At 47.3% G+C, this 14,672-nt stretch overlaps 1 protein-coding gene and 1 pseudogene across 1 annotated transcript in view; one reads left to right on the top strand and one right to left on the bottom strand.

Moving 5' to 3' along the window:
* LOC147736641 (collagen alpha-1(XII) chain-like) overlaps positions 1 to 14,672 on the bottom strand; it is a 204,607-nt gene that overhangs the window by 119,536 nt on the left and 70,399 nt on the right. The window lies entirely within an intron of this gene.
* Positions 13,476 to 14,293, top strand: LOC147736642 (18S ribosomal RNA; annotated as a pseudogene; the record flags this gene model as incomplete).

Raw genomic sequence — 14,672 nt, 5'->3', positions numbered from 1 at the left:
CGCTCTTCCTACGTACGCTATTCTGTCTCGTGTTCCGTCTTGTGTTCCGGTGTCTATATCATTGTCCTCTGAGACGTCACTATCTGCTTTCTCGTTTTCTCTCACTGCTTTTTCCTTTGTGTGTATGTCTAGAATTTCTTTACGAATCTTTCTGTACATGGATTCTATGCTACTTTGTTTATCATGTTTACCATCAGCTATATTGTTACTCCACTTTATCAGGGCGTCCATCTCTTCTTTACTGGTACTTGGCCGATCTCGTTCCCTTATCAAACAATTTATCAAAAACTGTAAGATCATTTTTTGTGTCTCAACCTTGTGGTGTGCCATGGCCTCGTGAATACTTTCTGTTTTTTCCCCTGTTCTAATAAAATGATATATGTTGTCTAAATGGTCAATCATTTCTGGTAAAAGAACCAAATAGTTTGTAACACGTCGTAAACGTAATGAATATAACATCATCTCGTCTTCGCCTGGTACTGGATCATATCTACAATCAGTAATGCACTGTCTGAGGGATGCGAATGTCGCAGCTCTGGGTGTACGTTGTAATGCTGTTTCTCTAAGCGTTATTCGTTTCACTTGAGGCGGCGTGACAGGGTGACCTCCTACTGCACCTCCTGAAGCGGAAACATAACCATCAACTAGCTGTGTTACTGGTGTCATAGCTTGAAAAGTAGGTGTAGGTAATGTAGGCTGACTCTGGGTTACAGGTGCCTTAAAAGGATTGGTAGGACCAGTGGCAGGAGGGACAGTAACAATAGGAGTAGTAGTGGTAGGATGGGACGTGACAATGGGTGGGGGAGTCGAGTCTTGAGGGAGTGGCGGTAACGTGTCTTGAACAGGTTGAATAGGCTGAGTAGGCTGATTATTAGCAGGTGGTACGTGTACATTGGTATATGCTGGAGCTACATCATCTAAATAGGAAGAAAGGAAAATGTCCGCTGCGGTCTGTTTGTGACGGAATTTAGTCGGGACCAATGGTGGTGACAAGTTACGAGGTACTTCCGGGGTCGCCTTGGGCAGGCCCTCGGCGAGAACAGGATACATGCCTGTAATAAGGGCATTTCGTTGTCTGTCTTGTTGTTCTATTCTGACTCGTTCTCCTTCTTCTAGTAACTCTATTTCTTTAGCTTTTTCAGATTCTTCTCTACTTTTCTCTGCTTTCCTGATTTCTTTCTCTGCTCTTTTATGTGCTTCTTTACGCCACAATTCTATGGCATCTTTCTGGGATTGTCTGGCCTTCTTCTTCCATAATGCTTCTTCTACTCTCATGATGCAATCAGCATCCCATGTCCCTGAGACAGGCCATCGATACTTCTCTTCCAGATCTTTAGTGTAATCCACCCACAAGTCTAGGTACAGTATGGCATCTAAGCCATGTTTATGGTACATACAATGTCCTGGAGTGTCCCTGGGCGGGACGGGAACTGCTTCTTCGAGTATCCCTTTCCTAGTTCCTATCTGACGTAATTTCGAGAACAATGGCATGTTTGAATTGACTTGAACGTGAGCACAATAAACACAGTAATGAATAGCAAACAATCATTCATACCACAACATTAAAACATATTGAAATATTTCAGACTGATATTACCTGGTACATAGAAAACACGAATACTGAGATCTCGAGATACAATACTAGAATACTGAATCACTAGATGCACTGCTAAAACAGTACAGACAATACCGGTCCCATACAGAGACACGTCATACCGCGTCCACCTAAGTGAACACGTCTGGACCAGGTCTGTGTACCCAGACCTGTCTTGACCGGGCACAAATTAATGAACCCGTCTAGATGCGTTCCCAACAACGGTACTCACCGGAAAGCAAAACTGAAGGCCTCGGATACTGGACTGGACTGGACTGGACTGCTACAACGTCTGGCTGCTACTACGCATGCGCTTCGGAACAGGTGGGCCTCCGGACACCTCGGACCTTGCTCTCTCGACTTGGGGCTCCGGTCGGGATCCTCCGCATTCCTCACCGCCTCGTCTGGATGCCGGACCGCAGTCTCCGTCTCCTCCGTGGGCCCGAGGGAGATAGCAGGAAAACCCGCAGGTGTGCACGGATTCCGTCGCAGCTGTAGAAGGGGTCAAGGCCTGCGTTACATCGCCGGCGAGTGGGGAAGGGGGGGTGCCTGTTCGGGCGCCAGATTATGTGGTAAATAATTTTACCGGACTATTTTTCCATATATTAAATATCAATAAGGATAGCTCAATCAAATGAGAGGCAGAGTCCGTGGTGTCTGAGTCATACGGGCTTTAATTATGATCCTCGAGGAACAGGACATCATGTTCCATCACCACTAAGGTTCAGGAAGGGATATTCAACGTTTATTAACATCACATATTATATATAGTAAAACAGTATAATTGAAATGAATACAGTAGGCGTAACAGGTGAAAAGAGAGAGATAAGAACACATGTGCGTAACAGGAGGCGTGTAAGAAGGCGTACACATGGGCGTGTACTTGACATGTCAGAGAAACGTCACATGAAACGTCGCAAGTGGGTGGATGCTTAGAGAAAGTTTGCAGGATCAACAGAAACTTTTGACCTGGATGCGCCAGATGCGCGCGCAACTAAACATGACGTATAACTGGGGAGAGCTGGGGGCTTTGACTTTAGCACTAGTAGAGGAGACTAATGTCTGGGATGTCATAACGACCTGTACCTATAGCATATCTGGTATCTCATGTTTGGAGAATGTATTATCTGTAGTAAAAGGTCTCTCGGGCAGAGGCTGTTCAATACTGAATGCGTGCATACAGATCTTCATGCACAGTGCGGGGGCCATGGGCCTACCATGGTAACGGGTTCATTAAACCACTTGCAGGGAGACAGGAGAACTGGGCCCTTTGATCTGCAGCCGGGAATATGTTTACCTATTTCACTAGACTGGAATGTGTTTTCGAGGAGGCTGAGCAGATAACTTGTAGGCAAAATACTATTTTGGCAAGCAGTCCAGGCCGAGCCGGGCACCGCTTCGCTGGGCAGGAAGTAAGGCAGGGGTCAGGGATGCATACTTAAACTATAGCTTTCAGAGACAGAAAAGACTTGGAGCCTCAATCAAGGGCCTAGCTCGACGGAGCCAGGAAACATGGAGAATAACGTGTGCGAGATTCAGGAGTGTACCATGAAAAGACGTTGGCACCATAGGCCTAGAAGCCTAATTAACGTGATTTTCTTGGAGAACTAGATAACTAACATGTTAACGTTGGACGCAAATGTATATGCGTCTTTCTAGCATGCACGGAAAAGTAATTACACGACATACAAGGAACATGGGTGCATGGATAGGGTGCGAGTGGGGGACACAATAGCTACCTGAAAATTTCTATTACCTCAGGTCAACCAGGTGTTGGCTGGACTGGAAGATTTCAGTGCCGCCTACTTGGATGACATAGCAGTGTTAAGCACCAGTTGGGAAGAACATCTGCGCTGCCTTTGGGAAGTGCTGATGGTGCTGCGGAGAGCAGGCCTCACGATCAAGGTGAGTAAGTGCCAGATTGAGCAGCGTTGTGTGGTGTACTTTGGACGCCAGGTTGGGAGCAGCTAGATGATACCCTAACAGCCCAAGATTAAGACCATCCTGGATTAGGAACCCCCCAAGACCCAGACATAGGTGAGAGTCTTTTTAGGACTCACTGGATACTACAGGAGGTTTTTCAAGAGGCATGGCAGCATTACTGCACCCTTGACAGAGCTGACTTCCAGAAAGCAGCCCAAGAAAGTGAACGGGACAGACACCTGTAAAAAAGCTTTTGATGGCCTGAAGACTTCCATGTGCACGGCACCTGTGCTTCTGATGCCCAACTTCTCTAACAAGTTCATTGTACAGAAAGATTCTTCAGAGCATGGTGTGGGGGCTGTTCTTTCACAGATAAATGAGGAGGGCCTAGACCAACCTGTAGCCTTCATAAGTAGGAGGTTACTTCCACGGGAACAGAGGTGGAATGCAATTGAGCGTGAGGCATTTGCTGTGGTCTGGGCACTGAAGAAGTTGAGACCATACTTGTTTGGGAATCACTTCCGGACAGACCACAGGCCCCTCTGATGGTTGATGAGATGATGGATGTGAATCCCAAGCTGTTGAGGTGGTCCATTTCCCTACAGGGGATGGATTTCACAGTGAAACACAACCCAGGTACAGAACACGCCAACGCTGAAGTAAAGAGAACTCCCAAGGGGTAGGTAGTTCTTCCCACATTTCAGCTAGAGGGGAAACTTGTTAGACCTGGCACCATTGGTGTGGGTACCCCATCTGTTTTTTTGCTGTTGCTTCCCAGGTTTTTTGCTATGCTTTTGCTGGTCTCGATGCTTTGGGCACTTTGCCACTGCTATTCAGTGCCAAAGTGCAAGTGCTCTTGTTGTAATCGATTAAAGACTCCATAATTAGCTATTTGATGTACTAGTCAGATCCTAGTACAGTGCACCATGTCTGCCCAGAGCCTGTAAATCAAATGCTGCTGGTGGTCTTGCAGCACTGGTTGTGCCACCCACAGAAGCAACTTGTAAAATGTGGCTGTTTAGGGAAGGGCTGCTTGGCTAGCCTCGGCTGTTGTTTCAAGCAAAGTGCTTCCACCCCTCATGGACCGAGTGAAGGCCGAGCAGCCCCGGCAGCTCATGCCCCCCAGTGGTCTGACTTGAGCGGAAGGGGTCGGGTGGCGCCAGGCCCTTGGATGCTGCTGTCCAGCAGGTCTGAAGGCCGCGCGTGCCATGCCGTCAGCCCTCTCTGCCCAGCACATTTCCACAGAAGGTCAGAACGACTGTTCCAAGGGGTACAGTCAACGCCAGGCTCCGGCACCCCTGCGTCTCACTATGGCTGTGACTCAGCCTGCCTCTCCATCCCGGGGGAGACTGCTGGGCCTGCCGGTGCCCATCCGCCTGCATCTCCCCACTAGCAGGCTCCCGAGAGTTAAGGTTGCCGGTCGGGGAGATGGGCACACGACCCCACCCCGTCAGCAGGTGCAAGACGAACCAAAGCAAAAGCATTTGTCAAGAATATTTTCATTAATCAAGAACGAAAGTCAGAAGTTCGAAGACTGAGGAAAATGAAATTTTACATGGCCAGTATGTCCCCTCTTGCACCCCAACGTTTAGTGTATGTGTATGTCTCTCATGCATTTTTCCCTCTATGGCCTGCAACAATAATGCATCTGCATTTCCGTCCCACATTGGGATGTAAGTTACCAAGTTTTTCATGAATGAAACGTTAATTCTGCACTGAGGCCTATGTTGCCAACGTATTTGCATGGTGCACGTTTAAAATTGAGATGAACCCGTTTTGTGGCTCAGCTTGAGCCAGTCTCCGAATTCAGTTTTTTATGGCTCCTGACACTCTGAAAGCTGCAGCTTAGCTACGCATCCTGACCTCTTGCATACTTTCTGCTCAGCCGAGAAGGGCCCAGTCGGCCTGCCAAGACAGTATTATGCTTACAGTTATCTGCTCTGCTCTACAGAAATGATTCAGAAAAGGGGGGTGGTGATGAACAGAGTGTCTGAATTAAGCAGACCACTCTTACCCAGTCCAAAGATCAGGGCTTGATCCATCACCGTTTTTTAGCTCACTGCACCATCCCAGCTCAGAACTTGGCTATATGCAAATTAGTCTGACCCTGGCCCATTGCATCATGGGAACAGGGCAGACCGAACTACCAAGCCAATTCTTATACTGGGAAGGAAACAAGCTACCGGGGACCGGTTTCTGGCATTTCAGCCGTCTTCGGCCCGGCTTGCTTGAATTCTGATGGTGCAATGAGCTAGGGACTCACATCTGAGTATACCCTTCCACGCTTATGGTGGACAAAAATGATTCAGAAAAGGGGGGTGGTGATGAACAGAGTGTCTGAATTAAGCAGACCACTCTTACCCAGTTCAAAGATCAGGGCTTGATCCATCACCGTTTTTTAGCTCACTGCACCATCCCAGCTCAGAACGTGGCTATATGCAAATTAGTCTGACCCTGGCCCAGTGCATCATGGGAACAGGGCAGACCAAACTACCAAGCCAATTCTTATACTGGGAAGGAAACAAGCTACCGGGGACTGGTTTCTGGCATTTCAGCCGTCTTCGACCCGGCTTGCTTGAATCCTGATGGTGCAATGAGCTAGGGACTCACATCTGAGTATACCCTTCCACGCTTATGGTGGACAAAAATGATTCAGAAAAGGGGGGTGGTGATGAACAGAGTGTCTGAATTAAGCAGACCACTCTTACCCAGTCCAAAGATCAGGGCTTGATCCATCACCGTTTTTTAGCTCACTGCACCATCCCAGCTCAGAACTTGGCTATATGCAAATTAGTCTGACCCTGGCCCAGTGCATCATGGGAACAGGGCAGACCAAACTACCAAGCCAATTCTTATACTGGGAAGGAAACAAGCTACCGGGGACCGGTTTCTGGCATTTCAGCCGTCTTCGGCCCGGCTTGCTTGAATCCTGATGGTGCAATGAGCTAGGGACTCACATCTGGGTATACCCTTCCACGCTTATGGTGGACAAAAATGATAGCCAGGTTCTGAGCTGGGATGGTGCAGTGAGATAAATAACGGTGATGGATCAAGCCCTGATCTTTGGACTGGGTAAGAGTGGTCTGCTTTATTCAGACACTCTGTTCATCACCACCCCCTATTCTGCTCTACAGAAACACATTCCTGCTTAGTGAAGAAGGTAAACATAATCTGCCTGCAGGAGATAGGGCCTAGCCTTTCTGTCTCCATTTCAGTGATTTACAGAACTCGCATCCATAGAAAGCCCATGGCCCCCACGCAATGCACAAAGAAATATATGCACACACTGGTTCTTGGTGATGGGCAACCTTTGCTTGAGCGACCTTTACTTCAGATAATACATCCTCCAAACTCAAGATATCAGATATTACTAGACGTGCAGGTCGTCCTGACACTCAAGGCTTCTCTACTAGAACAAAAGTCAGCTCCCCCCAGCTTTCCCCCAGATACACGTCAATTGCACGTCATGACCAAGTGGCGCACACAAGTAGGGCAAAGGTTCCAGCTGACCACTCCATGTATCCACCCCCTATGACTCACCTATGACTCCTCAAGGGAACGCCTACATGTACGCCCATATGCACACCCACATGCTCTTATCTCTCTCTTTCTTGCTCCGCCTGGAGCGCTCCTCCCTCTCTATGCAAGTTAATGTATGTTTAACGTATAAATAATTATTGAGGTTCCTGTAGATCAAGAGGGTCCCTATGTACATAGTCGTGTATTGGGAAAGGACAGAAAATTTCTGATTGACACAGGGGCGAGCAGAACTACCATCAGCCATGACGAGGTTCCAGGGGCACCCCTTTCAGGCTCACAGAATATTTCCCTGGGATTTTCAGGAAAGCCTATTGTTAATGAAGTATTGAAACCAGTCTCCCTAGGAGTTGGTCCATTGTCACGTACCACAGACTTGCTACTTACTAAGTCATGTCCAGAAAACTTGCTTGGTATAAAGACATTGAAAGAACTAGGAGCAGTTATATGTTATTCTCCGGAAGGAGTGCGACTGTTCTTACGTGATTTTAAAGGACATTATGTGTTGAAAGATTTTGACCACAGACTTCAGAATGTACCACAGCACTTATGGGCACAAGGTCCGACTGACGTAGGTTACATGCACATTACACCACACCGTGTCACTCTCAAAGCAGGAGTAGTGTTACCACGAATCCGACAATACAAGTTACCACCTGATGCCGTAGTAGCCCTACTGAAAATTGTTGACGAACTCATTGCTCATGGGGTGGTAGTAGAGACTGACTCAAATGTATGCAATTCGCCTGTCATCCCTATTCTTAAACGAACAGACCCTAATGCACCACCAGTTTACAGACTAGTGGTCGACCTCCGAGAATTGAACAAATGTATAGTCCCTCAATACCCAGTGGTCCCAGACATTTCTTCATTCCTGACTGCTATTGATTCTGAGGCAACGTTTTTTACTGTAATTGACCTGAAGAATGCCTTTTTCAGTGTCCCAATCCATCCCGATAGTCAGTATCTTTTCGGATTCAGTTTAAATGGACGCAGCTTTAAATTTACGAGAGCTCCCCAAGGTTTTACAGAGAGTCCAAGCATTTACAGCCAAGCATTAAAAAGACAGCTGGACAGTATTCACATGTCTGCCAACACTGCACTACTCCAATATGTAGACGATATCCTAATCACAGCACGATCAGAACCAGACTGCGAAAATGCATCACTGACAGTCTTACACTTTCTGGCATACAAGGGGCACAAAGTGTCTCCTTCAAAGTTGCAATTCTGTGCACAGCAAGTGGTGTACCTTGGACACTTGCTGTCCAAGAGGGGTAGGCAACTGACACAAGAACGCATTCAGTTAATTGCTAACCTTTTACAGCCCAAGACACAAAAGGAAGTACGGGCCTTCATTGGCCTCACTTCATACTGCAGACAATGGATTCCCCAGTATGCTTATCTAGCCAAACCACTTATACAGTTGACAACACAGGAGGCAGCGTCTTCGACTGTCCTCCCTTGGACACAAGAACATACCCTGGCATTTGAAGAATTAAAAAGAGCCTTATGTCAAGCACCAGTTTTAGCGACTCCTTGTTACAGCAAACCCTTTTCGTGACTGAACGAGATGGAACAGCATTATCTGTCCTCACACAAGATCAAGCAGGAAAACACAAGCCTTGTGCTTATTTTTCTAGTACACTGGATCCCGTGGCCCAGGCTCTGCCTGCGTGCCTGAAATCAGTTGCAGCAACAGCCCTAGCTATAAGACAGAGTGACTCCATAGTGTTAGGACACCCCCTGACAGTACAGGTACCACATGCAGTGGAAGTTCTCTTGAACAGGACACAGACCCAACACCTGACTGTAGTGAGACTGACAGGATATGAACTAACGTTATTTCAGCCACACATAGAGATCAGACGATGCAATATACTTAACCCTGCTACACTTTTGCCCTCAAGTGCAGTAGACACTGCACCACATGACTGTGTGGAAATAATAAATACAGTGACAAAACCAAGACAAGACCTGACAGATATTGCACTTCCAGACCCTGACCTGACACTTTATGTAGATGGTTCATGTATGAGAACAAGCACAGGAGAGTTAGTGGCAGCATATGCCGTGACCACTGATACTGAAGTCATAGAGACACAAAGAATAGACACACTGTCAGCACAAGCAGCAGAGCTCATCGCTCTGACACAAGCCTGCATAAGAGCTAAACACTTGAAAGTAAACATATATACAGATTCACAATACGCATTCGGTGTAGTTCATGATTTCGGAGTCCTGTGGAGGGAGAGAGGTTTCTTGACCTCTCATGGGACTAAAATTCAGCACGGTCCCCTTATTCAGGCTCTGTTAGAAGCAATACATTTGCCTACAGCCATAGCCATCCTGAAATGCAAAGCACACACCAAAGTAACAGACACCATTTCCCAGGGTAATGACCTGGCAGACCGAACTGCTAAACTTACAGCCCAGACACCAACAGACACGACAAAGACAGAGGTAGCATTACCGACTAAAAGTATGACAGTCAGGGATCCTTCACAAGATGTACTCGACATACAGACACATGCCACACCAGACGAAATAAAGAAATGGACTGAACAAGGAGGGATCCAGACTGACCAGGGTTGGATGACAAAAGGCAAAGCCACATGGTTTCTGCCAGACTCGATGGTACAAGTAATAATAAACACAGCACATAGTCCAGCACACTTGGGAGAGAAGGCAATGCTAGACAGTCTACAGAATATTTGGTTTAACAAACACCTGCGTGCAGCAGCGAAACAGAAAGTACGTACCTGTATGACCTGTTGCCAGTTCAATCCAGGCAAAGGCATTCCAGTGGAACAAGGCGGATTTCATCCTCCTGACCATCCTTTTGAAGTTCTCCAGATGGATTATATCCAAATGGACAGATGTAGAGGTTACAAGTATGTCCTAGTAGTTGTATGTGCACTATCTAGATGGACAGAAGCGTACCCAGTCCCAGATTATACTGCTGTGACCACCGCCAGGCAATTGGTGCGTGAGTTTTTCCCACGGTATGGATTGCCCCGTGTTGTGTACTCAGACAATGGTCAGCCTTTTTCCTCTGAATTAATGAAACAAGTGTCCCTTCTGTTAGGATACCAGTGGAAGTTTCATTGTGTAAGACACCCAGAAGCAGCTGGACTTGTAGAGCGCCATAATCAGACACTTAAAACGAAATTAGCAAAAGTCTGTGCAGAAAAAGGCGTGGATTGGATGGTAGCCTTGCCGGTTTCCCTCTTTTACATGCGTATGGTAGCTCATTCCAGAACAGGCCTATCTCCTTACGAAGTGGTTTTTGGTAGACCACCGAATATGTGGGGTACGCCTATGCCTAAGAAAATAACTGATGTTGACAGTAACATGCTGACAGATTACCTGGCTTCCTTGATGTCTGCACTACTCTCTTGTCATTCACAGGTTGCCGCCGCCTTCCCTGACAACACACAAGTCAAGGAGCACACCATCGTCCCTGGGGATCTTGTGTATATTCGGAACTTCGATCGATCAAGCCCCCTTGAGCCGCCCTGGAAAGCACCGAAGCTAGTATTACTCACCACGAGGACTGCCGTCAAGGTTGAAGGACGAAAAGGCTGGCTCCACGCCCAACTCTGCAAGCGATTCTTTGGTGAATCTGGAACTGTGGTTAAGAAAGCGGACATTATAGACAGTACAGACTTTAAGCCCCCTTTGCTAGAAAAGACTCCGCAGCAAGAGTATAGGTCCAAGCTAAGATCTAGAAAGTAAGACGACGTTTGATTGTTTAAGACCACCCGGTGGTGAAGCGGTTAGACAGGTTTCTGACATGTATAAGATCTCAGACCCCAATAGTAAAAAGAGCAAGATGAGAGCCAAATATTGCAAGCTATTACGCAGTAGATGTATAGTAACTCTGATTTTTATGTTTCTTCTGTGCATCACTATAATATGTATCAGCTTAATTCTACATGTTTTCTTTCCTCCTATCTCTTCACATATACACTCTTCCATTAATAACACTGTAGAACATACATTTAGTGATCTGCCACCCCATGAACTGTCATATCGACTAGCCCTGCGCAACAATACTTTTATTCGGATGTTGCACCGTTCTCATCAGACCAGCAACGCAACTGATTGCTGGGTATGTGGCCAACTCCCCCCTTTTCAAAAGACGAAGGGAATACTGCCTTTCTTCCCTTTTCCGTTCTCCCACAATGGCTCGTGCGGAGCATGGCTTGCCTTAATGACCTCACTAGACAGAAAGTCTGCAGTTACACAGGGCGACTGTATATGGGGAGACTTGAATAAAGTAATGCATGAGGTATGTTCCCCAGACGAAGACGGTCTTCCCCAAAGAAAAGGAATTGATCTAGAAAATGAAGAGTACGAGCAAGGAGATGCTTCCCTTAGTTTTATGATTTTGAATGTTCAGCCCAAGCAAAATGCAGGTCCACCGTTTATTTCAGTTTTACCAGTAAAAGGCGATTTGTGTGTCAGAAAGTAAGGTTCAGTACATATTGGACACAGTGAATGTAATACTGTAGTCAAGTTTAATGATAAAGGAAAGTCTTCTTTCAAAGCATCTCGCCATACCTATTTCATTTGCGGTCAGACAGCCTATGTATATCTGCCCTTGGATTGGGGTGGAACGTGCTATATTGCGTTCCTGCTGCCACCCGTCTTCCTAGCCCCTTCCAATTATCACCGAGATTCACGACTAATGCATGTTAGACACAGGAGGGAGACCGATTCCCCAGTGATTGATCAGACTGAGACAGCTTGGGAGCAATATACGGATTTCAATAAAGGATTCTTTTTCTTCATAGGTCCCATCCAAAACAGTAAACTCATTCGTAGGTTAACAAGAACTCTAGAAGCAGTAGTGAATGAGACTGCATCTGCCCTGGCAAACTTGACCGAGGAGCAGTCCGCTATGAGACTTGTTGTTCTTCAGAACCGCCTTGTTCTTGACGTCATTCTGGCAGATTGGGGCGGGGCTTGTAGAGTGATTGGTTCCAGTTGTTGCGTGTTTATTCCAAATAACGCGCCATCCGTGTAAGCAGCAATAACAAGACTCCACAAGATAGCTCATGAGATACATCAAAACCCAGGCACATGGACTTGGTCCGGTTGGCTCTGGAGTGTAATATCAGCATGGGGATGGAAAGTGTTGTCGTTCCTAGGAATGATACTGCTTATGATATTCGGCTGCTGTCTCTGTCTACAGTGTTGCCCGGCGATTTGCGGCTTGTGGGCCACTGCCTGTATTCCCCATCCCCGTATACAAAAGAAAAAAGACGAGCAAATTATGCTGCATGATCAGATATACGGTCTCATGCAAATAGATGTTACCTGAAGGGTCAAGTAGGGGACAAGGAGGGAATGAGGAAAATGAAATTTTACATGGCCAGTATGTCCCCTCTTGCACCCCAATGTTTAGTGTATGTGCATGTCTCTCATGCATTTTTCCCTCTATGGCCTGCAACAATAATGCATCTGCATTTCCGTCCCACATTGGGATGTCAGTTACCAAGTTTTTCATGAATGAAACGTTAATTCTGCACTGAGGCCTATGTTGCCAACGTATTTGCATGGTGCACGTTTAAAATTGAGATGAACCCGTTTTGTGGCTCAGCTTGAGCCAGTCTCCGAATTCAGTTTTTTATGGCTCCTGACACTCTGAAAGCTGCAGCTTAGCTACGTATCCTGACCTCTTGCATACTTTCTGCTCAGCCGAGAAGGGCCCAGTCGGCCTGCCAAGACAGTATTATGCTTACAGTTATCTGCTCTGCTCTACAGAAACACATTCCTGCTTAGTGAAGAAGGTAAACATAATCTGCCTGCAGGAGATAGGGCCTAGCCTTTCTGTCTCCATTTCAGTGATTTACAGAACTCGCATCCATAGAAAGCCCATGGCCCCCACGCAATGCACGAAGAAATATATGCACACACTGGTTCTTAGTGATGGGCAACCTTTGCTTGAGCGACCTTTACTTCAGATAATACATCCTCCAAACTCAAAATATCAGATATTACTAGACGTGCAGGTCGTCCTGACACTCAAGGTTTCTCTACTAGAACGAAAGTCAGCTCCCCCCAGCTTTCCCCCAGATACACGTCAATTGCACGTCATGACCAAGTGGCGCACACAAGTAGGGCAAAGGTTCCAGCTGACCACTCCATGTATCCACCCCCTATGACTCACCTATGACTCCTCAAGGGAACGCCTACATGTACGCCCATATGCACACCCACATGCTCTTATCTCTCTCTTTCTTGCTCCGCCTGGAGCGCTCCTCCCTCTCTATGCAAGTTAATGTATGTTTAACGTATAAATAATGTACTCTGCGAATAAAGTTCAGATGACGATCCTTCCTGAACCTTAGTGGTGATGGAACCCGATTCTCCCTTAACTCGAGTTACTGAAATAAAGCCCTTTTGAATCGGACACCACGGACTCTGCCTCTCATTATATGCATGACCCTTTGTTTAAGTATAGAAATTATGACAGGGTAATATTTTATTTACCACAAGATGATCAGATACCGTCGTAGTTCCGACCATAAACAATGCCGACCAGCTACCTGGCGTAGTTATTCCCATGACCCGCCAAGCAGCTTCCGGGAAACCAAAGTTTTTGGGTTCTGTGGGGAGTATGGTTGTAAAGCTGAAACTTAAAGGAATTGACGGAAGGGCACCACCAGGAGTGGAGCCTGCGGCTTAATTTTACTCAACAAGGGAAACCTCCCCCGGCCCGGACACGGAAAGGATTGACAGATTGATAGCTTTTTCTCGATTCGGTGGGTGGTGGTGCATGGCCATTCTTACCAGCGGTTGGTGTCCAACTTCTTAGAGGGACAAGTGGCGTTCAGCCTACAAGATCTAGCAATAACAGGTATTTAATGCCCTTAGATGTCCGGGGCTGCACAGGCGCTACAATGAATGGATCAGCGTGTATCTATCCTTCGCCGACAGGTGCGGGTAACCCGCTGAACCCTGTTTTTGATAGGGATTGGGGATTGCAATTATTTCCCATGAACGAGAAACTCCCAGTAAGTGCGGGTCATAAGCTTGCGTTGATTAAGTCCCTGCCCTTTGTACACACTGCCTGTTGCTACTACCGATTGGATGGTTTAGTGAGGTCCTCGGATCGGCCCCGCCGGGGTCGGCAACAGCCCTGGCGGAGCACCAAGATGACGATCAAACTTGACTATCTAGAGGAAGTAAAAGTCATAACAAGGTTTCCACAGGTGAACCTGCGGAAGGGTCATTAACAGCGGAGCAACTGACGGCACCAGCCTGAAACCCTCAGACGCCTCCTGCAAGCACGCACCGTAGGCATAGGGCCCGGCCCTGCACTGGCGCGCCCCGGCCGGCAAAGCGTTCCGCGGCTGCATGGGGCGCTCGGGTGAGGACTGGGACTTCGGCGGGCCTCTTCCATCTGGGGAAGGCCCAACCGATGCTCGACTGGTGCACGACCAAGACGGAACCAATCAATCAATCAATCACCTACACTTATAAAGCGCGCTACATACCCGTAGGGTCTCAAGGCGCTGGGGGGGGGGGGGGGGGGTGCCGCTACTGCTCGAACAGCCAGGTCTTCAGCTTCTTCCTGAAGGAGAGGTGGTCTTGGGTCAGGCGCAGG

This window comes from Lissotriton vulgaris, chromosome 1_2, assembly GCF_964263255.1.
Source record: "Lissotriton vulgaris chromosome 1_2, aLisVul1.2, whole genome shotgun sequence".
Taxonomy (NCBI): Eukaryota; Metazoa; Chordata; class Amphibia; order Caudata; family Salamandridae; genus Lissotriton; species Lissotriton vulgaris.
Note: the sequence above shows the minus strand (reverse complement) of the source record. Positions and strands in the feature narration are given on the sequence as shown.